This window comes from Oryctolagus cuniculus, chromosome 17 (assembly GCF_051225735.1).
Source record: "Oryctolagus cuniculus isolate XC-2025 breed Fujian yellow rabbit chromosome 17, ASM5122573v1, whole genome shotgun sequence".
In the NCBI taxonomy this organism is placed as follows: domain Eukaryota; kingdom Metazoa; phylum Chordata; class Mammalia; order Lagomorpha; family Leporidae; genus Oryctolagus; species Oryctolagus cuniculus.
Window position 1 is genome coordinate 14484740 of NC_142883.1, and position 24341 is coordinate 14509080.

The 24341-nt window shown below is 44.7% G+C and overlaps 1 protein-coding gene across 1 annotated transcript in view; it reads left to right on the forward strand.

Moving 5' to 3' along the window:
- Window positions 1-24341, forward strand: part of ERN1 (endoplasmic reticulum to nucleus signaling 1) — a 95050-nt gene that overhangs the window by 708 nt on the left and 70001 nt on the right. The window lies entirely within an intron of this gene.

The following is a 24341-nucleotide window of genomic DNA, read 5'->3' on the forward strand; positions in this document are numbered from 1 at the left end:
TCGAGGACTGGGTCCTGCTACCTGCCCTGCAGGTTTCCTGGGAGATTCCTTATGTGCGCCTGGACTTCGGTGAGAAAGTTAAGAATCGGACCCTTTTAGGACCGCATAGGTCCCGGAGTGAGGCGGCTCACGACTTCAAATGCAAGAGCTCCGCGGGCCGCCAGAACTCTGGAGATAGGGGACCGATAGGAGCCTGGTGGGCCTTGATTTAACTATTTACGCCCGTCATTCCGGCTGGGCATTTGGGCACCAAGGCTAGGGAGGACATTTTGTGGACAGGTTGCCCCCCCCCCATACCCCCCTTTCTGGTTAAAGAACCTGGATCAGTGAGTGCTTTTTTAAAAAAACGTATTGTTCAGGATGTGGGTCTGGCACATGTAGACAGGTTCCGTTTAATGACTTCTTGAAAGGCACTGTGTGCTCTTTAATATGGCATATCACGTACCAGGTGTCCAGGTGGAGAGCTGACATGTGTGTACCTGGGTGCCAGCTCCCCGGCGAACTCTTTGAACTGGTAAATAATTGTGCTCCTGGAGTAGCAAGAATTTGGAAGCAGCCAAAGTAATCCAGGGGAGCTTTTTCAAATTCAGGAATTTTTAAGACACAAATTTGTAGATGTTTGTTCATAGTCAGACTTTGTAGGTTAAAAAAAATTTTTTTTAAATCCATTTTCACAGCTGGGTCAGGTTTTCAACTTGAATATTTCACCTTGGATTGGTTCACTGCTGCCTGGCCTCTGTTCACAACATTTGACATGGAAATTGACCATTTCGTGTCATCAGGGTCTGCCCGTATGTGGTATTCTTTTCACATCTTTCCATTTGCTGTTCTTCCATTGGATTCTAGTGTTTTAGTGAGAAAATCACTTAAGCCAAAGAGCCAAAAAGAACTGTTTAACTTTAGTTGGGACTATAGTTTCTGTTCCTGTAAACATCTCCACATTGTTTTTAGAAATCCAGACTTCTCAGAGTTCATGGTAAAATATTTTTCAGATGCTTATCAAAAGGTTATGTTTTAGTATAGCAGATTTTTAGATAAAAGGTCAGAATTCCAGTCCTAGAATTTTCTCCCAGTGAAAGTTTAAGAGTGATTATTTTAAAATGCTGAGTAAAAACAAAGTTTGCAGTTAAACTAGGCAGCAGTAATGTGGAGAATGCAATTACTATAAAATAGACAAACGGGAGTTCTACCTGGTCGCTTGCTGGCTGCGCCCTCAGGCAAGTTATTTTACTTCTTAGAGACTCGGTTTCCTGATACTTGAAGTGGGAGGCATCTGACACCTGAAGGAAGGTGCCTTTTGTATAGTAGATCATAAATGTGCAGTCCCTTTTCCCCCGAGAATGCTTTTTACTCTATCAGCATTTTCTTAGTGTTATACTAGGCTGCCTCTGGAAGGAATGTTTTTTGATTAAGAAAATTTGTTTTTGATTTTTGTTTTTTAAAATTTGTTTTATTGAAGACGAGAAAGGGGAGAGAAAGAGAGAGAGGGGAAAAAAATGCTCCCATCCTCGAGATCACTCCCGAAAGCCCACAGTGGCCTTGCCCAGGCCAAGGTGGGAGCTGGGGACACAGTCCGGGCCTCCCACAGGAGTGGCAGGGGCCGGATCACTTGAGCCATCACTGCTGCCTCCGAGTCTGCGTTAGCAGGAAGCTGGAATTGGGAGCCAGAGCCAGGGATGGAACCTCACATGGGTGCAGGTGTCCTGAGTGCTAGGCCAGATGCATGCTACTGATACACACACACACACACACACACATTTTTAAAAGAGGTTTGCTTATTTATTTATTTGAAAGGCAGAGTGACAGAGAGAGAGAGAACGAACTACCATCCACTGATTGACTTCCCAAATGACTGCAACAGCCAGGGCTGGGCCAGGCTGAGACCATGAGCCAGGAACTCCATCCTAGCCTCCCATGTGGGTGGCAGGGGCCCAAGCCCTTGGGCCATGCTTCTTGCCTTCCCAGGTGCATTAGCAGGAACCAGGATCAGAAGTGGAGCAGCTAGAACTTGAACCTGCACTCCAGTGTGGACTGCTGGCAGTGTTTTAACTGGCTGGGCCACAGTATCAGTCCCTGATACTGCTTTCTGATCGACTGAAGTAACTCGTGCTTTGGAGGCAACACTGGTTTTCTTTCAGTGTGTATCTGATTGAGCCATTGACTTAGTATGGATAGAGGCTTTAGGCTACCGGAAGGTAATAACATCACATGAATATTAAGTACTTGAAGCTGCCTTTTGTTAATCTAGAATGTGTTTATTTAATCAGTGTTTTCTTTTTCTTCCCAGGCCCCATATCTTGTTCCTAGTGTGTGTTAGTGTCACATCATCACTGTCATTAGGCTTCATTTTATGATGATGAAGTCCCATTTCTCACAGTTATCAGAGATTGGTAGCATGTGAGGCCAGAGACTGATTTTTGGCTAGAATGAATGAACTTATTTTTTATTTGGTCACTATTTTGGTTTTAGAGCAGGGGAGAAACTCACTGAAAACAGATCTTTGTGTGCATTGAAACAGACTGTACATCTGACAGATGAGTTTTCTTTAAGATTTATTTATTTTATTTAAAAAGCTGAGTTACAGAGAGGCTGAGGCAGAAAGAGAGAGAGAGGGTCAGAGAGAGAGGGGTCTTCCATCCGCTGGTTCACTGCCCAGATGGCCACAACGGCTGGAGCTGCGCCAGTCTGAAGCCAGGAGCTTCTTCTGGGTCTGCCATGCAGGTGCAGGGGCCCAAGGACTTGGGCCATCTTCTCCTGCTTTCCCAGGCTATAGCAGAGAGCTGGATCAGAAGTGGAGCAGCTGGGACTTGGACCGCGACCATATGGGGTGCTATGCCACAGTGCTGGCCCCATATGAGTCTTAAGTAGAAATGTCCTTTCTTATCATTTATTCTGGTATTTATCACTGCTGCATGAGGTGGTGTTTTTTTTTTTGTTTTTTTTTTTTTTGTTTGTTTTTGACAGGCAGAGTGGACAGTGAGAGAGAGAGACAGAGAGAAAGGTCTTCCTTTGCCATTGGTTCACCCTCCAATGGTCGCCGCGGCTGGGGCTCTGTGGCCGGCGCACCACGCCAATCTGAAGGCAGGAGCCAGGTGCTTCTCCTGGTCTCCCATGGGGTGCAGGGCCCAAGCACTTGGGCCATCCTCCACTGCACTCCCGGGCCACAGCAGAGAGCTGGCCTGGAAGAGGGGCAACCGGGACAGAATCCGGTGCCCTGACCAGGACTAGAACCCAGTGTGCCGGCGCTGCAGGCGGAGGATTAGCCTAGTGAGCCGTGGCGCTGGCTGCATGAGTTATCTTGATGAATGATATCAAGCTACTAATACAGAGGCTATGGCTAAAATGTTTCATTAAGTTTATGTCATGGGGCTGCTGGTTGTGAAATTAAACTGTAGTTGTGCACCTGTGTATTGATTGTATCATTAACTCCTTTGCCAACACAGCTTTTGGCACTAGTATGGCTTCTCAGAGCACAATAAAAAACATGTATGAGAGTTACTCTTGAGTTCAGTGACAGACCATATTCTTGAATGTAGATCCAGTGAACCACACAAAGCTTTTTTCATATCTGAATAGAATAGTGCCACCTATGTGGAATTGCTGGATATAGGTTTTTTGTTGTTGTTGTTGTTTTGTTTTTTGCCTGCCTCAGGTTTTCCTTTTTCTTTTAAGATTTTTTGATTTTATTTGAAAAGAATAGTGACAGAGATCTTCCATCCCCTGGATCACTCCACAAAATGCCTCCAACAGCCAGAGCTGGGCCAAGCTGAAGCTAGAAACTAGGAACTCCATCTAGGTCTCCATGTGGGTGGCAGGGACCCAAGTACTTGAGCCATCTCCTGCTAGATTATTCATTAGCAGGAAACTGGATCAGGAACGTGGAGTAACTGGGACTGGAACCAGGCACTCTGATATGGGATGTAGGTGTCCCAAACAGGGGCTTAAACCACTGTGCCACAGCGCCCGCCCCTGCCTCAAGTTTTGACTCCACTTCTCATGTTGAACAATCATTGAATAACTCTTTTTCATTGGAAACCCTTTTGGTTCAAGATCCAACGTAATCTCTAGGTTTGATGTTTTGTGTGTTTTACTAATTACAAGATCTCCCTGAAGAAATGATAGTGGGGAAAGAGCCTAATGTATCATTTTAAGGGATTTGGTTTTTATTATTCTCAAGTAACTTGGGGCCTGTAACCTAGCAATGTGATTAGAGTATGATGCTGGCTTAAAAAATAGCGATGATGAATCATAGCCTGTGAATAATGAGCCTACTGGGTGAATGTGTTTCCCAGGAGCTGGAGATTTTTCCCCCATCCTTATCTTTACCCATATTCCATATTTGGTTTCAAACTTCCCTGTCTCAGTGTAGCAGGTTGTCAGAGATATACAGATGAGCCTGATGGACCAGGTACAGACTGGAAAAACTGGGACTTAAAATACTAATTTTAAGGCTTTTGCATGCATTCCTTTTTGAAATTTTAAGTTAGTTTTGGATGGTCTCCATATCACTTGTTATCTAATGGTCTTTGTTCATGTATAAACACAGCAAATACAAAAGTGTAAAAATAGCTATTCTCTATTTGTGTTTAGTTTTATTCCCCCTAGTATTTCCTGCAACCTGTTTGGAAACACTGTGAGAACAGCATCAAATTTGCCACTTTAGTGTCACCTTAATAAACCAGAATCAGTGCAAAAAGCAGTTGAGCTTCTGTGCCCAGCTCGCTGGGGCTGGAGTCAAAACTGATCAGGGTTGACTTGATAGTAAGTTGTGCTTGTCTAACGATCACCCCACAGGGCCTGTGGTCATGGATATTGTTTCCAGTTTTCAGCTACTATATGGAAAGGTGTATTTCTTTTTTTCAAATCTTTTTTATGTTTTATACTTTGTGTATAATTACATGGAGAGATTAAAAAAATTAAAAGTAGTCATAATCATAGTAGTTAAGTTAGGATAGATAAACCTAAATTTAAAGAAAAAAACTAACCTCTATTCCTACTATCCAAATATTACCTCTGTTAACATTTTTAACAGCTTTACTGAGATACAGTACCTACAGTTCACACATTTAATGTGTATAATTCAGTAATTTTTAGTATATCCACAGAATTTGCAGCATTACCACAGTCAGTTTTAGAACATTTTCATCATCCTACAAAGAAACTCCATACCCAGTACTGTTACTGCCATTTCTCCCACACCACCTAGTTGCTGGCAACAACTGATCCACTTTCTGTCTCTGTAGATTGGCCTATTCTGGACATTTCATATAGATCATATAGTATGTGTGTTTTGTATCTGGCTTCTTTAGCATTGTATTGTCACTAGTCATCCATGTGTCAATACCTAATTCCTTTTTATTGTTGAGTAATATCCCATAATATGGCTGTGTCACATTTTGTTTATCCATTCAGCAGTTGATGGACACTTGAGTAATTTCTACTTTTTGACTATTAACAATAATGCTGCTGTGAACATTTGGGTACAAGTTTTTGAATGGATGTATATTCATTTTTCTTGTGCATATGAGGGCCTTTTTAAAAAGTTCATGGGAGATGGAATTAAATGTTTATTTTGGAAAAAAATTTTGAAATCTGTGAATAATTTTTTGTCATACATGTTTTCCATGATCTTTTTGAATGCCTACATATGTGTGAATTTCAAAACTTTGGAGCCAAAATAAACTTACATTTTAATGTCATTTTCCATAGCCTTGTGTTTTTTAACTTTTTATCTTTTTTATCTGTTTTTATCTTTTAAAAAAAGATATATTTATTTACGTGAAAGGCAGAGCTACAGAGAGAGAGGGAGAGACATAGAGCTCTTACATTTGCTGGTTTGTTCCCCAAATGACTACAGCAGCTGGGGCTGGGCCAGGCTGGAGCCAGGAACTGCATCTGTGTTTCCCACATGGGTGGCAGAGGCCCAAGTACCTGGGCCATCTTCACTGCCTTCCCAGGCACAGTAGTGGGAAGCTGAATTGAAAGTGAAGCGGCTAGAATTCGAACCAGTATTCCCATATGGGATGTTGGCATTGCAAGTGATGGTGTAACCCACTGCACCACAACACTGGCACCTTCCATGAATTTTTTGATGTAACCTTGTATACCTAGGAATGGGATAGCTGGGTCAGATGGTAACTCTTTGTTTAAACTTTTGAGGAACTGCAAGACTGTTTTCCAAAGAAGCTGTACTATTTTCTATTTACACGCAGTGTATGAGGGCTCAGATTTTTCCATATCCTTAACTACACATGTTATTATTTTTCTAATTTTATTATTGTCTTATTTGAGGCAGGCTAATGGGTGTGAACTGATAACTCAGTATGTTTTTTATTTTTCCATTGACATATAGTAATTGTCCATATTTATGGGGCACATTATGGCATTTCTTTTTTTTTTTTTAAGATTTATTTATTTACTTGAAAGAGCCACACAGAGAGAGGAGAGGCAGAGAGAGAGAGGTCTTCCATCTGCTGGTTCTCTCCCCAGTCGGCCACAATGGCCAGAGCTGTGCCGACCTGAAGCCAGGAGCTTCTTCCAGGTCTCCCACGTGGGTGCAGGGGCCCAAGCACCTGGGCCATCTTCTGCTGCTTTCCCAGGCCATAGCAGAGAGCTGGATCGGAAGTGGAGCAGCCAGGACTCGAACCAGTGCCTGTGTGGGATGATGGCACTGCAGGCAGCGGCCTCACCTGCTACACCACAGCACTGGCCGCAATATAGCATTTCAATATGTGTGTACAATGTGTATTTTTTTTTGACCAGATGAGGGTGATTATAGTTCAGCTTAGACATTTATCATTTCTTTGTGCTTTGAAACATTCAGTTAATTATTCTCAGCCATTCCCATCTTGTGCTATAGAACCTAAGAGGGTGCTCCTATCCAGATGCACCCCCTGTACCCAGGAATCATCCTTTCTCAGTCCCTTCTTCCTCCACACCCTTTCCAGGCTCTGGTAACCTCTCTTCTATTTCACTGTGGCTTTGATTTGCACGTCTCTAATGACTGATCGACTAGCATTGTGATGTATATTCTTTTTTTTTTTTTTTAAAGATTTATTTATTTGAAAGTCAGAGTTACACAGAGAGAAGAGGCAGAGAGAGAGAGAGAAAGAGAGAGAGGTCTTCCACCTGCTGGAAATACCTTGGGATAATTCTCTGACTTTGATTTTTTTTTTTAAAGGTTTATTTATTTTTTACTTGAGAGTCAGAGTTACACAGAGAGAGAAGAGGCAAAGAGAGAGAGAGAGAGAGGTCTTCCATCCGCTGCTTCACTCTCCAATTGGCCACAACAGCTGAACTGCGCCGATCTGGAGCCAGGAGCCAGGAGCTTCTTCCGGGTCTCCCATGTGGTGCAGGGGCCCAAGGACTTGGGCCATCTTCTACTGCTTTCCCAGGCCATAGCAGAGAGCTGGATCGGAAGTGGAGCAATCAGGACTGGAACTGGCGCCCATATGGGATGTCGACGCTTCAGGCCAGGATGTTAACCTGCTGCGCCACAGCTCCAGCCCAGTGACTTTGATTTGAGAGTAACCTACCTCCTAGTATTTAAGATTCTTTGTATGATCAGTTGTGAGGCCATTTGAAATTTTGCCTCAATAATGTTTATAAATCAGAGTTGATGCATGGGGCCCCATGGGAGACCTGGAAGAAGCTCCTAGTTCTTGGCTTCAGGTTGGCACAGCTCTGGCCATTGTGGCCGACTGGGGAGTGAACCATCGGATAGAAGACCTCTCTCTGCCTCTCCTCTCTCTGTGTAACTCTGACTTCAAATAAATAAATCTTTTAAAAAAGTTGATTCAGAGGACAATGTTGTGGTACAACAGGGTAAGTGCCACTTGTGCCACCAGCTTTCTGCGAGTGCTGGAGTCCCAGCTGTTCCACTTCCCATCTAGCTCCTTGTTAATGAGCCTGGGAAAGCAGCTCATGACGGCTCAGTACTTGGAGCTCTGCCACCCACCTGGGAGACCCAGATGGAGTTCCTGGCTCTTGACTTCCGCCTGGCCAAGTCCCAACTTGTGCTCATTTGGGGAGTGAACCAGTGGTTGTAAAATATCTTCCTCTCTCTCATTCTCCCTCTCGAATGAATGAATGAATGAATGAATGAATAAATAAATAAATAAGTAAATTTTAAAGCAAAAGAGTTGATGCGTTGTTTGTCTCTTTTGGAGGCTATAGTTCTTAAAACATGTCACTTGCCCATCATATTGCTATTTTTCCTAGGAATATTAAAGTAGCACCTGACGATAAGGTAATGCCTTTGGTGTTTTGTTTTGCTTTTCCCACAAACGTGTCTGAACTTATTTCCCAAAAGAATGTGTCCCTTTCAAAATAATCACCCCTTCAGGGTCAATTTAAATGTTATAAAAATAAGTCTTTTTAAAGTAGCTTTTCAGTTACTTATTTAACAATTTAACCCACTTAATAATTCAACTTTAAAACAAAAAGAAGGGCCCAGCACTGTGGCCCAGTGGGTTGAGCCATCAGATACAGTACCAGCATCCCATATAGTCACTGGTTCAAGTCCTGGCTGCCCTACTTCCAATCCAGCTCCCTGCTGATGTGCCTGGGAAAGCATTGGAGGATGGTCTAAGTCCTTGGGCCCCTGCCCCCAAGTGGGAGACCCAGAAGAAGCTCCTGAATCTTGGCTTTGGCCTGGCCAGCCCAAGATGTTGCTGCCATTTGGGGAGTGAACCAGCAGATGGAAGATTCATTCTCTCTCTCTCTCCTGCCTCCCCCTTCTCTCTCTAACTCAGCCTTTCAAATAAATAAATAAAATCTTAAAAATGAAACTTTTTAAAAAGAAAATATTTACTCATAAGCCAATTATCATACTACTTAAAACATTTCCTAATTCCTTCCAATATTTGCTTCACTCTGCAGTTTTGCTCAAAATTACTCAGTTTAATTACATGATATATTGAGGGCAGTTGGATTTGATTTTCAGCTGTTTATTAAATGAATCCATTCTGGGGCTGGCACTGTGGCATAGAGGGTAAAACTACTGCCTGCAGTGCTGGCATCCCATATGGGTGCTGGTTCGAGTTCTGGCTGCTCCACTTTCAATCCAGGTCTCTGCTATGGCCTAGGAAAGCAGTAGAAGATGGCTCAAGTCACTGGGTCCCTACATCCACGTGGGAGGCCCAGAAGAAGCTCCTGGCTCCTGGCTTTGAATCTGCGCAGCTCCAGTCATTGTGGCCATCTGGGGAATGAACCAGTGGATAGAAGACTTCTCCCTCGCTGCCTCTGCCTCTCTGTAACTCTGCCTTTCAAATAAATAAATATTAAAAAAAAAAAAAAAAAAAATTCATCCTCAAATGAGTGGGACTTTTTTTTTAACCTCTTAGGGAATTCAAAAGTATATTTTTTCAAGGGAATTAAAAAACAATTCCAGAACCGTTTTAGCCATGGGGGCATATATAAATAAAGGTAAAGCTTCCCAAGGTAACTCTGGAGTGCTTTAGACTGAGATGGGGGCTGGGCCGTCGAGTCCCACAAGTCCCAAGTTTCCCCAGCAAAGTGCAGGAAGGGAATACGGTGCGCCTCCCTGGGTAACCCTGGTAGTGCACTAGAGCCTTGGAGGGTGGTGTTTGGGGCGTGTACCCCCCATGACCCTTCCCTCCCAAGATGGAGAAAGTCACTGTCCTGCCTTGCCCCCCAGGGTAGACAGATGAGGAAGCTGAGCTGAGAGATGGCTGTGGCGTATCCACGGTCATACATGAGGAACAGGACTGGACCTGGAGCCCAATTCTCCCGGTTCCCCAGGAGGAGCAGCCCCTGCGGTGCTTATGTTCCGGCGCATCTGTTAGAACACGTCAGTCCAGCTCTTCCAGTTACATATGAGGGGCTGACCAAGCCAGATTGCCAAGAGGCGTGGCATCTCAGGACTAGCCAGTAGGTTTCCTGTGAGTTTAGGGCAGGTGCTCAGCTAATGCTGTGCCTCCTTCCACAGAAGTTGTGGTCTCCTCCCTCTGTTGCAGGACTGTGAAGATGCTGCTGCCTTCGTCTGAGAAGCTCCAGCAGAAACTGGTCATTTTCAACTTTGAGGCCAACTCTTGAGAAAGGGGGGGTTAAGAGGCCACCAAACCTAATTCATAGCTTGTTTGTTTCTTTGCCTGAGGTCTAATAATATCCAGGCAGGTGCGTGTTTTCCAGTAACTTCTCACCAGCTAGTATGTCTAAAACAGCAAAACTGAAAGTTCCTGTCTAGAAGCCTTTAACCAAAGTTACTGTTTCTTAGTACAGTCAGCCTTCACCAAGACATCCTGAAAAGACAGAACTCTTTAGTTGTCAAGCTGGTTCCAAGTGTTGGCTTTTGCTGGGCCAAGCGTTTCTGGTGCCAGGAGGGAGTCTGTGATGATGAGAGGGACAGCCACGATAGAGGGATTCAGATGAACTTAAGTGGGTCTCAGAAGCAGAGTATAACGTGCTGGGTGTATGTCTCACTTCCCTTGCTGGTCTGTCTTGCAGGGTGGGGGCCACCTTGCTTATCTTTGCACTCTTGGTGGCATTTAGCGCAGTATGTGGGCCACACTCACTGTGGTGGGCACTTAGCAAATTCTTACTCAGTTCTTCTTTGTGGCCTCATTAAGACTAATAAAATGGCCAGCGCCGGGGCTCACTAGGCTAATCCTCTGCCTGCGGCGCCGGCACACCGTGTTCTAGTCCCGGTCGGGGCGCCAGATTCTGTCCCGGTTGCCCCTCTTCCAGGCCAGCTCTCTGCTGTGGCCCAGGAAGGCAGTGGAGGATGGCCCAAGTGCTTGGGCCCTGCACCCCATGGGAGACCAGGAGAAGCACCTGGCTCCTGCCATCGGATCAGCGCAGTGCGCTGGCCGCAGCGCGCCAGCCGCGGCGGCCATTGGAGGGTGAACCAACGGCAAAGGAAGACCTTTCTCTCTGTCTCTCTCTCTCTCTCACTGTCCACTCTGCCTGTTAAAAAAAAAAAAAAGACTAATAAAACAAGGTGTTTTTAATCATCAAGCAAGTGGGCTGTGGGGTGGTTTTTTTTGGGGAGGGGGAGGCAGTGTTATTTCAGCTGTATTCTATATTCTTCTATGGGGAATCTCACCAGGAGTATTTATTTCAGCAGGATTAGAGGAGCTTCTGGAATACTTGCTTGGGTGGACATGACCCTCTGGGTCATGTGTGATGTCATTTTGATGGTGCCTCGTGTCAGTAATGAGATTATTTTTCCCATTGCCAGTCCCTGTGAGATAAATGGCTTGTGATCATTCCATGTCAGTTTCATTTTTCTCTCAGCATGATGTTTCACTGTTAAAAAATGAACCTTGATCCAGCATTGTCCTCTTATGTATTAAACATGATTTCCTTAGTAGACTAATTTATAATCAGAATTCAAAAGCATCCTGTTCAACAGTGGATTATTCCCCACCTGCCACCTCATTTCACATGAGGGAATAATTGTCTAGGCCACAGGCGTATTTGTCATGGAAACTGAATTTTTTCATACATTTTTGAACAAACAGTGCTGTCAGATCCCTAGAACCTGACGTCGCTGATCTCTGGTTGAATTAGAGGAGTTTGTTGACCAGGATAAATCAGAGAGGTCTTTTCTCTTAAATGGGCCATGGCTTCTGGGGGTGCCTCTGGGAGTGAGGGAAACACCTGCACAGAGGCCACCTCTGCAAGTCCCATTGATCACAGGGGCGCTGCCTCCTGGCTGGTAACCTGGAGTCACATGGGCGGCCTTTTACAGGCCCAGACTCCATCCAGTGAGTAAACTCACTTGAGGCTCGTGTCCTTCCTTCCTTTTTTTTTTTTAATTTAGAAAACGTTTTAAGCTCCAGGTAAAAAGAAAACCTGTCATTTGTGGCAACATGGATGAAACTAGAGGATATTATGTTAGTGAAATAAGCCAGCCACAGAAAGACAAATATCACATATTCTCACTCATATGTGGAAGCTACATAAATTGATCTCATAGACGTAGAGAGTAGAATAGTGGTTACTAGAGGCTGGGAAGGGGTGGACCGAGAGCTGCCAGTGGTTGGGTACAAATGTACACTTAGGAGGAGAAAGTTCTAGTGTTCTGTAGCACTGTAGGGTGACTATAGTTAACAATCATTTATTGTAGATTTCAAAATTATCAGAAAGGCTTTTGAATGTTCCCAATGGAAAGAATATTTGAGATGATGGAAATACTAATTACCCTGATTTGATCATTACATAGTGTATGCATGTATTGAAATAGCACACTGTATCCCTTAAATATGTACAATTATGTGTCGGTGTTTCTAAGAAAGGAGCTTTCCTATCAGGGTGGGAATGTATGTGTTGGAAGCAAATGGTGGGAAGGTAGAGTTGGTGGCACTCCCTTCCGCTTTCCAAGTGAAAGCTGCATAGCTGCGTGTTTATCAGTCTGTCAGCCAGAGCCCGGCAGCCTCCCTCCACGAGTACGTCCAGCCAGGGCAGGGTGGAGAGGCCTGAGCAGATTGCGGGAGATGACTGGTCAGTTGTCCTAGCGCCTGGACTAATCCCAATTGTTACTCAAAGAATCTGATTAGCTGATTTAGAAGCAAGAGGAGACTCAGTGCTAAGTATCACAGTGACTGAGCCACACCGATCTAAAGCTGTGCTGGGCCCAGATAGACCAGCGTCAGTAGAATTGAGAGGCCAGTGTTTGAGGACAGCCTGGGAACAGAGCTTGGCACCTGCCTTAAGACGGCTGTGTACATTCCAGCACCAAGGGTTTCCTGATAGAACTTTGTGGTGAAGGGGAATCCCAGGGGGCAGCTCCAGGTCTGCACTCCTTGAGAGACGGGTAGACATAGCGCATCATCGTCGTGGTTTTAAAATGTAACTTATAGGCACAGTCTCGTGTAGACATGTGTAGACCCTGTCATGGCAGTGTGTTCTTTCAGTGAGGGGGAGTGGAGAGATGAGGGGTTCTGTGCTAGCTGTGAGACTTTGGGCAAATAAATTGTTCTGCCCACCCCTGCCTCATCTGTAAAACAAAGTGATGGATTGCACCAAAATAAACTTACCTTCTAATTCTGTTTTTCCTTGACTTTTCTGAAGTATGCTGTTATAGTACAAAGCATCATCATATGTTAATGAGCTGCACAAAGACCCTCGCCATATGGGGAGTGAACCAGCATTGGAAGTTCTGTCTCTATCTCTCTCTGTTTCTCTCTCTCTCTCTCTCTCTCTCTCCATTTCTGTACCTTTTAAATAAATAAATCTTAAAAAACAAAAACAAAAACCTACACTCCCCTTCACTTTAGGAGATGGTTAGTTTCTGAGCCTATAGCAAGTATGTGTACTTGAGAGAGTCAGCCTTCTGGTCCCATATAACATTAGTTTATTTCTGTGGTATTTCTTTTCCCTGCCCTGAATACAAAGTGAATCAGATTATTGCTAATACACAGTGTTACAGTATTTTGAGATAAGTGGAGACATTGGGATCTTGAAAGATCGGAATTGGAAATGACAGTATTCAAAGGCATCAAGACTTACAGACTCTCTCAAACTCTGATGTGGATTTCGGACATGTTTTGATTGGCTGGAGCTAGAAGACTCCTCAGGATAGGCTGAGAGTAGATGAGGGCCTGATAAATTGTGGATCATCAGACTAGAAGACATCATCCAACTCAGTCTTCTTTATAGAATCAGAAACTGATGCCCAGACACACTTAATGACCCAGAGCCCAAACCAGAACACATGTCGGTGTGCCTCACTCAATCTTCTCTCAGCATTCACCCCCCGCAAAAAAATCTATTGTATGTGCCAGGCTTGTGGGGATATCTAGGGACTTTGAGTTTTGTGTACATGGGCTAAGCCAAGGAATGAGAAAAGTTGACCTGAACAGGGAGGGTACTGTGCACTCAGAATTAGGGAATTCCTCTAGGCAGGGTGTGGGAATACTGTCAAGGCAGGTTCAGGAGGTGTGGCTGTGGTCTTGCTGACCTTCCCCTGCCTGTGTTTTCATAGTCCTCTACCAGATAGTAAACTCCATGGAGGCAGGAATTTCATAGGCCTTGGGGCTCCAGTGCCCATACTTAACAGGACCCTTCTTTCTGTATCTATGAGAGATAAAAGAAACAGTCAGTCTGTGGGTGGGGTCAGAGCCAGTGAGCTTTAAGAAAGAGTTGGAACTGGAGGAGTCAGCCAACAAGAAGTGTGAGACAGGGAATGCCTGGAAGAGATTGAGAAATGCGTGCAGCCCTTGCCAGTCTGCCTGAGGAATGTGCAGCCGTGACCCAGTGACTGACTTCTCCGGAAGGTTCGTGCTCCCTGGATTCTGCAGCAAAACGGCACAGGAACTGACTGCTGTCATGGTGCCGATGGAGCACTTGGGAGATGAAGGGGCTGGTTTGATTGCTTGAGCCTCAGAGGGAGCATTCTGATGCCAGGTGGATGTCTGGCCAAAGAAGGCCATTGACAGGGGCTCTGGGGAAGCAGGAGACCCTGCATTGGGTTTGTCCTGAAGTCCAGCTTTTGTCACCAAAACAGTCTCTTTGTTAGCCTTGAAGTTTTGGTGTGCTGTGTTCTTTATTCCGCTGTAAACCAGCTGAGTAACATCAGTCTAATGTTAGTATAAATTAAAACACTAGCGACAGCTCACCTAGGGTGTTAACAGTGTCTGTGGTTCGTATAACAAATGCTTCACCTTAAAGAAGTGTTGTTTTTTTTTCCTTCCAGATTTGCTTTACAGTGTTAGGAGTAGCACACCTTCTGTAAGCTGCATAGGAAACAAGAAGTGCAAAAAAGATTCCGATTTTCAGGGCCCACTCTGTCTTAGTGAACACTTGGGCTTTTGCCTGCTTCCCCAGGCTCTTGTTCCCTTCCCCCTCTGCTTTCACTCTGGCCAGGTTTGCTAAATCCTCAAACGTAGTCTTAGGGCCTTTGTGCAGGCTGTTCCCTCTGCCCAGGAAATTCTTCTCTACTTCCTAGAGATCTTAACTCAGTTGTTACTGTTTCAGGAAAAGCTTCTTCCATACTGTGAGTACTCTTCACTCCCAACACACACACTTCATGAGACCAGATTATCCTCTCCTGTTATACCCATGTTATTTTTTTCAAGATTTATTTATTTGAAAAGCAGAGTGAAAGATTTTCCATCCATTGGTTTACTCTCCAAGTGGCCTCAACAGCCAGATCTGGGCCAGGCAAGAGCAAGGAGCCAGGAACTCGACTCTGATCTCCACATGGGTGGCGGGGGCCCAAGTGCTTGGACCACCATGCACTGCCTTCCTAGGTGTATTATCAGGAAGCTGGATTGTAAATGGAGTCGTTGGGATTAAACAGGTGCTGTGGTGTGGAATGCTGGCGTCACAAGTGCAGCTTAACTAGCTGAGGCAGAACACCTGCTCCATACTCACGGTTCCAGTGTCTCTCTATAATATCTACTGCAGATTTTTCAGTCTGTTTGTGTGATTATTTGATTGCTGTGTTCTCTCTCAGACTATAAGCTCCATGGTGGTATTCAGATCTCTTGTGATTAAATTTTACTCCTCACACAGTTCTTGATTGTTAATAATAACTGACATGTGGTGTTCACTGTAAACTAGGCACTATTCCCAGACCTACTTGTGTTTTAATTCTTTCAGTAACCTTCTAAAGATTTATTTATTTATTTGAAAGGCAGCATGATGGAGAGAAGGAGAGAGAGAGAGAGATATCGAGAGATCTTCATTCACTGGTTCACTCCCCAAATGTCTGCAATGGCTGGGGCTGGGCCAGGCTGAAACCAGGAGTCAGGAGCTTCTTCTGAGTCTCCCAAGTGGGTACAGGGCCCCAAGGACTTGGGCCATCTCCACTGTTTTCTCAGGTGCCTCAGCAGAGAGCTGGATTGGAAGTGGAGCAGCGAGGACTTGAACCAGTGCCCACATGGGATGCCAGCCCTGCAGGTGGTGTCTTAATCTAGTATGCCACAATGCCAACCTCAAGATTTTTTTAAATTTACTTGAAAGGCATAATGACACACACAGAGAGGGAGATGTAACAAGAGATATCCCATCTATTAGTTCACTCCTTGAATGGTCACAATAGCCGGGACTGGGCCAGGCTGAAGCTAGGAGCCAGGAGCTTCATCTGGGTCTCTAAGTGGATGCAGGGATCCAAGGACTTGGGCCATCTTCTGCTGCTTTCCTAGGCACATCAGCAGGAAGCCGGATCAGAAGTGGAGCAGCCAGGACTCTTACCTGGCACCCATATGGGATGCTGGCACTTCAGGGGGCAGCTTAACCCACTAAGCCACAGCACCACCCCCAGCAGTGATTCTGTTCTGTCTGCCCAGGAGAGTAACAGATAGGGAACAATTGAGATTTGAGACAGAGTAGATAATCAGGTTTTTGAGTTTTATTTACTTTCAATGATATCTTTGGCTGTCACTAGTTTCTTTTATTAAATGATCTTTGTTGATATTTATATAACTCTTGCTTTTGAAATTCTTAACATTTATTTTGCTTTCTTACCATTTAGAGAGATATTCCTGTTCCTTAGTTTTCAAAAGGAAAAACAGATTTGGGAGCTTAGCCACCTTCCCCTCCAATCCAGATACCCACGTAATTCACTTTTTGGACCCCAAGAAGTTGGCAGTAAGCCTGGATAGCCTGCAGAGTAGGCAGACGCTGACCAGGACAGTGCCTTCAGCAAGGAGGATTCTTGGGAAAATTGAGCCTGTTGATAGACTAAGTCCTGTAAAAATGCCCCCTGAGCTGTGCCTACCCTGGACAGCCGATTTTCCTTTTTCAGGAGGGAGTTATGTTTTTTGATGGCCTCTTCCTTGCACCCAAACGTTTGATATCTCCTTGTTGGTAATTCTTTCCTGCTCTGTTTCCTGCAGCCCCTTGATAAGCTGGAGACAGCAGCGTTCTTTGATCTGGACTAGCTCCTCTTGCTTTCTCCCCACTTCTCAGTCTCGGTTTGTGAGTTGCGGCTCTGTCGAGGTAGTTTTGCCAGCAGTCTTCTAAGCAGTCTTCTGCTTTCTCATGCTTTCCTATCTCTTTCCAAATGTGTGAGAATTGCATAAATATCACTTCTCCGTTGAGCCTAGAAACAGAAACCCCTGAAGTTACGGAACTCTTTTCTACCTGAAGAAGTTGATAACTAAGCCTCCTTCTCTGTGAGCATCTGATTCCTACGAAATAAAGCAGTCGTAGTTTACTGTGTGCGGCCTGTTGATGGATGGTTGTTAAAATGGCCCTTGCCGTCCAAAGGTGTTTTTCCATGCTAATCAGTAATGTGAGCTTTCTTGGCACTGGCATCATCATCATCATCATCATCTTGACCAAAGAGCATCTTTTTAAACCATTAGAACCGGTCTGTTTAGGACATTTATTGTACAACAGTTGACTATAGTTAATAAAAATGTACACTTTAAACTTGCTAAGTGATTTTAAATCTTCTCACCACACAAAAAATATGTTTGTGAAATCATGATTTGTTTGTTTTAGCCACTCCATGGTGCTTCCATCTATCAAAGCATTATGTTGTACACCATCAGGGTGTACACCTTTTGTATGTCAATTAACAAATAGACTAAAAATTAAAAAAAGAGAGAACTGGGTTGGATGAATGTATATTGTAAGTTTTTTTTTTTTTTAGGGTGGTTAAAATTGTGACCTTGAATTTTGAGATGTTATTCCCTCCACTTAGAACTATAGTGGGATCTCAGAAATTTTCATCCAGAATACTTTAATTTTTTAAACTTTTTAAAAAAAATTTATATGGAAGACAGATCTTCCAGTCACTGGTTTACTTCCCAAATGCCTACAACAGCCAGAGCTGGACCAAGCTGCAGCTAGGAGCTAGGAACTCAGTCGAAGTTTCCTACATGAGTGATAGGAACCCAAGTGCTTTGAACTGTCACCTGCTGCCTCCCAGGATTCACATTAGCAGGAAGCTGGAATCAGAAGTGGAAATGGGGGCTGGCATTGTGGCATAGTGGGCAAAGCTGCTACCAGCAATGCCAGCATCCCATATGGATGCTGGTTTGAGTCCCAGCTGCTCCACTTCTGATCCAGTCCCCTGCTAATGGCCTTGGAAAAGCATTGGAAGATGGCCCAAGTGTTTGAGCCCCTGCCACCCATGTGGGAGACCCAGATGAAGCTCCTGGCTCCTGGCTTCAGTCTTGCTCAGTCCTGGCCATCTGGGGAATGAAGCAACAGATGGAAGATCTCCCTCCCCCTCCCCCTCCCCCCCCTTCCTTCTCTGTCTCCTGTAGCTCTGTCAAATAAATAAATCAATCTTAAAAAAAAAAAAAAAAGTAGAACTGGAACTCAAACCCAAACACTCTGATGTGAGATGCAGGAGTTTCAAGTGGCATTTTATTTTATTTTAAATATTTATTTATTTATTTGAAAGGCAGAGTTACAGAGAGGCAGAGGCAAAGAGAGAGAGGTCTTCCATCTGCCGATTCACTCCCTAGATGGCCGCAACGGCCGGAGCTGTGCCAATCCAAATCCAGGAGCCAGTAGCTTCTTCCAGGTCTCCTACAGGGGTACAGGGGCCCAAGGACTTGGCCCATAGCAGTGTTGGATCAGAAGTGGAACAGCTGGGACTAGAACCAGCACCCATACGGGATGCTACCTGCTACACCACTGCGCAGGCCCCTCAAGTGGCATTTTAACCATTGCACCAAATACTTGCCCATGTAATTCACAAGGCCATTTGGTATATTGGGTATCTGTAGGTACTTTGCAAATTACATTTGGGTCTCATCCAGAAGAGCCAACCCTCAAATCAGAACAGCGTGCTGATCTTCATCTACCTGCAGAGGGACTCAAAGGGGAGTGTCAGGCCTAAAATTATTTAAGCTTATGACTCTCAGAGAACCGTGATTTAAAGCAGTGAAATTATAGTGTGGTGTCCTGGGCAAAGAACCAGGCTGGGAGGAGGAGACTTTCGTTCCAGCCCTGTGTCTGTGGTTAACTATTTGTGATGCTTTGGGCAAGTCACTTCACCTCTCTGGGCCTTGCTTTTCTCTCCTGTGAAATGAGAGGGTTGGGGAAAGTGATCTTTTTGGCCCTTTTCATCTTGAAAATTACATATCCCAGAAGCTGCAAACAGTATCTCCTGTTTGATCTGTGTTATGTGGAGCCACATGGCCTTAACTTACTACCCAACTAATTGGAGAGAGGAGGAGGGGTGGACTGGGCCACTGGGGAAGTAGGTTATCTTCCAATGTACTTTAAACCACAGGGGTTCTGGCTAGGCTAGGAAGTTAGTCTGACTTCCCAACCAGACATATTGTTTCATGGTGTTTAACTTTTATCATAAAGCTTGGCAACATCTGGCAAGTGTAGGTGGCAATTATGTCATAAATACAGTTGTTTGTAGATAATTTTAATTTAACTAGTGCACTTATCCACTTTCTACTTGATCCCTTTGCTTTTTTTAAAAAAAGCTTTGTATTATATCATTTCTGATTATTTTATTTATTTGAAAGACAGAGTGACACATACAGAGAGAGGAAAAGACAGAGAGATCTTCCACCTGCTCGTTCACTTGCCAGATGGCTGCAATGGCTGGAGCTGGGCTGAAGCCAGGAACCAGGAACTCCATCTGGGTCTGCTGTGTGGGTGGCAAGGGCCTAAGTACTTAGGCCACCTTCCGCTGCCTTTTCAAGCACATTAGCAGGGAGCTAGATCGGAAGCAGAGCAACCAGTGCTTTGATATGGATTCAGGGTCTCAGCAGTGACTTAACCCACTGTGCCTCGCCACCCCACCCACTTCCCTTTCCACTCTTTCTACACCTCCTCCGTTTCTCAGAGAAACTCTAAACAAGTGTAAAGAGAAAAGTGGACTGCTTCAGATTAATTGCTATTTTCAGGATTAAAACATTTGGTATCTTATTGAGTCTTTTCCCCTCTTAGGAATTCCACATAAGGACTTACTGATAATAGGTTTAACCATGCCTGTGTTAATGTGCGATTTCAAATGAATGGAATTAGGGTTTTCGTAATTCTGCCAGTGTCCTTATGCATTTACAGTCTAAGTCGGACCTTTCTTTAGGATGTTCGTAAGTGAGCCTGGTAGGTTTCTCAATTATGACTAGCTCTAAGTGGTTATTTTGCTTCAGTGACGATAACAACATATAGTGGCAATACCTACATTCTAAAACTCAACTACTAGCTGGCTTTGTGGTGCAGTGGGTTATGCCACTGCCTGTGACGCTGGCATACCATGTGGTTTGAGTTCCAGCTGCTTCGATTCTAATCCAGCTCCCTGCTAATATGCCTATAAAGGCAGCGCAAGATGGCCAAAGTATTTGGACCCCTGCCACCCATGTGGGAGACCTGGAAGGAGTTCAGCCTTCTGGCTTCAGCCTGGCCCAGCTTGGGCCATTATATCCATTTGGGGAGTGAACCAGCAGATGGAAGATCTCTTTCTCTCTTTTTGTGTCTTCCTTTCTCTTGGCAACTCTGTCTTTCAAACAAAATAAAATGAATAAGTCAATAAATAAATAAAACTCAGCTACTACATGATTGTATAACCTTGGTTTTTAGTTTTCATATCTATAGATATAGATATAGGACTTGGCCTAGCTCCCCGAGCATCCTCAGGGAGCTTAGGAACTTGATACCACCCCACAAACAAGGGCTTCTCTTCTTCACTGGGCATGGTAAAGGGTTTCACGTAGCAGCTTTCATTCCCAGATGTATTTCTTCCTCCTGTGGTGGCAGAGGATCATGAAGACAAACAGAACTGCAGTAGACTGAATTTAGACACTTAGCCTGAGGCCCCAGAACCAGTTTGGGGGGAATTAGATTCCACTTAGTGTGAAAATAACATAACTTTTCACTCAAGAATAAAGTAGATTTAGGAAGTACCTTTTATCAGATCCATAAAAGAAGAGTAGCCTAAACTGAAGAATTGTAACTGTCTTGGTTGGTGGTTAATTACACCACACCCCAGAATTGCCACAAATACTAGTTTAACTCTCTCAGCTTAGTTTAGAAACCACATGGTACTGTTCAGTTAGGCCTTGCCCTTTACTGTATCCCAAAAAGATACTTGACTCCCATCCAAAACAAATGTCATGGTTACTTTTATTGACTTAATATCAGGAAACAACAGCCAGTAGACTGGTTAGAAGGAACTGTATGGTTGATGGATTATTGCTGACCTACACACAGGTAAACAAGGTAGAACAGAATTTGGAATGATTTAGAAGTAGACTGAAATCTTTAAAATATAAACCCAATTAAGCAAGAAAAGCCCCTTCCTATTGCCAGTGTTTTAATTCTGTTCTTTATTCTAATTCAATAGACCAAAGACTAAAAGCAATGACTGTTTACAGGCCTGCACATTTGGAAATGAGTATTTTGATGTGTGATTGTGTGTATAGATGAGATGGAGTTTGGAGAGCAGGATTTGAATAGAATAAAAATCCTTTTTTTTTTTTTTTTTTTTTTTTTTTTTTTTGGTATCTGTCTAATCAGGTCTTTCCATAAGATACCTTCAAATGGGAACAGGCAGTTGAAGGTTAGACACTGCCTGGGAGAGCTACATCCCGTATCTGAGTGCTTGAATTTGAGTTCCAGTTTTGCCTCATCCAATTTCCTACTCATGCATCCTGGGAGGTAGCCAGTGATTTCTCAAGGACTTGGGTCTTTGCCCCCACCCCACGTAGAAGACTCTGAGTTCTGTCTGGGCTCTTGGCTTCAGCCTGGCCCAGCCCGTGGCTGTTACAGGCATTTGGGGAACGAACCAAGGGGATGAAAGGCCTCACTCTATCTCTCCTCTGCCTTTCAAAAAAGAAGAGGAGGAGGAATTAAATACTTCAAGGCTTTATTCGTGTGGGCTTGCTTTGCCCCTGAGAGACTTTGTATGATGGGCCTGTGCTTCTGTGCACTGGTTTAGTATTATGTTGGTTTGGTGAGTCTTTGAGGTTCTCTGTCCTCATTGGGCACAGATTGCTACCATGTGATCAAATGCCATTAGAATAACAGTTCTGGGGCTGGCGCTGTGGTATAGCAGGTAAAGCCACTGTCTGTAGTGCCAGCATCCCATATGGGCACCGGTTCAAGTCCCAGCTGCTCCTCTTCCCATCCAGCTTTCTATTATGGCCTGGGAAAGCAGTGAAAGATGGCCCAAGTCCTTGGGCTCCTGCACCTGGGTGGGAGGCCCGGAAGAAGCTCCTGGCTCTGGCTTTGGATTGGCGTAGCTCTGGTTGTTGTGGCCACCTGGGGAGTGAACCAGCAGATGGAAGACCTCTCTCTCTCTCTTCCTCTGCCTCTCTGTAACTCTGCCTTTCAAATACATAATGTACATATGTGGGTGAGTACATAATATGATTACAAAGAGATGACTTGTAGACACAGATGACTTTTTTTTAAGGGGTATGTTTTATTGGGGGAAACCTGACAGACAGGAGGGTAGGGTCGAAGAAGGAAAAGAGGAAGAAGAAGAGCGTAAGAGAGAGATCAAGAGAGAGAGAGAGATTGATAGAAACAGACAGAGAGATGGAGAGAAAGAGAGCCATATGTTCAGGAACAGGTCCTCTTAAAACTTTGCCAGGGGAGGGCAGGGAAGTAGGAGCAGTGAATCCCATTAGGGATGGGGGGGTGTGGGGGAGTGGAGCTGACACTGGTGGTTGGGCCATGTGGTCACCTGGCTTCCAGCAATGGCGGTGGGAGCTAGAGCCTAGGATGGTGTCAGGGTGTAGATAGCACCATAGATAAGACTGTGCCATTTTACTAACATTCCCCCCTTTTGTTTTGATAAAGCAGGAGTTGTGTAGGATTTCATTAGTCCCAAAAGTCCAGGAGGGGTAGAGGGATGATGATCTTTCTTTATAGCTACTCCTGTTGACATGGGGCGACGAGGTACTCTCTGCTGGCATGGGGTGACGTCCCAAGCTGCTGTCTCCTGGGTGGGGAGCCGAGTATATTCCTTTAGCAGCATTTAGTTGATTGCCTGGTTGGTGAAGGCCTTGGTTCGTTCCATTATCACCTCCTGTAAACACTTAAACAGACACGGTAGTATAAAAGATAGGGTGAGAATAGCAACCAACGGTCCTAACAGTGGCATTAACCAGGTAACGGGAGGATTTCATAGAGGAGAGGAAATGAGGGGTGGGGGTGTTTCTGGACTCTTGTGAAGATTGTTTGATGGGTGTGGTTTAAAGTTGATCTCAACCAAGACTGGGAGAAAAGCCACTCATCTTTTGTGGGTAGCGGGGTTTGTCTGTAGAGAAATTCTGAACAATCTTACAACGTTAAGTGGGGGAGAGAACCGACCATCAATACACACGGGTCGGGAGTAGAGCCACTGATGTTAGAGTAGAGGCTATGATTAAAGGAATGAGGCCCCAAGTGGGCTAGACAGGGTCTAGAACGAAGGACAGAGTCATTATTGGAGAACCTAGGAGAGCTGCTGTCTAAGCCACGAATAAGTTTTCTGGTTGAGAGGCAAATAGAAACTGACAGAAGGGGCCTGATAATAATCAGGTGGGCTTTAAGACCTTGTCAGTTATGAGACCCAGACTTATCTCTTCACATGTGGTACATCTTAAGGGAGGTGTGAATCTCTTTGGGGAAGGCACTCTGTTGACATCCATTACCTAGCTGGCCTGGGAGGAGAGCTGGCCAGGTAAAGACAGGTGACATCTCTAACAGAAAATTTATAGTTCTGCCTACAATGTTACTGACCATACTTGGCTGTCCCCTCAACAGCAGTGGTTACTTTGGAAGCTGGGCCGAGTGAAGGGCTTTTCAGCTTAGAGCTAGCAAGATCTGTGGCCTTGACCTGGGCATCCTTCGACTCCAGGGCAGTTCCACTTCCGGGGATCCAACTTTTGAGTGGCATAGCTGCCAGGGCTCTTCATAAGCTGACTACAGATGACATTTTAAAAAGAACATAATTTAATAAGGCCAACATTGTGGTATAGTGGATAAAGCAGCCACCTGTGATGCCTGCATCTCATATGGGCGCCAGTTTGAATCCCGGCTGCTCCATTTCCAATCCAACTCCCTGCTGATATATCTAGGAAAACAGCAGAAGATGGCCCAAGCTCTTGGACCCCTGCACCTAAGTGCTTGGGCCCCTGCACCCATGGGAGACCCAGAGGAAGCTCCTGGCTCCTGCTTCCTCCTGGCTCAGCCTTGGCCTTTTTGGCCATCTAGGGAGTGAACCATTGGAAGGAAGATCTCTCTGTCTCTCCCTCTCTTCCTCTTTTTGTAACTCTGACTTTCAAATAAATAAATCTTTAAAAAATATAGGAGCCAGCACTGTGGCATAGTGGGTTAAGCCACCGCCTGCAGTGCCAGCATCCCATATGGCACCAATTTTAGTACCGGCTGTTCCACTTCTGATCTGGTTCTCTGCTATGGCCTGGGAAAGCAGTGGAAGATGGCCCAAGTGCTTGGGCCCCTGC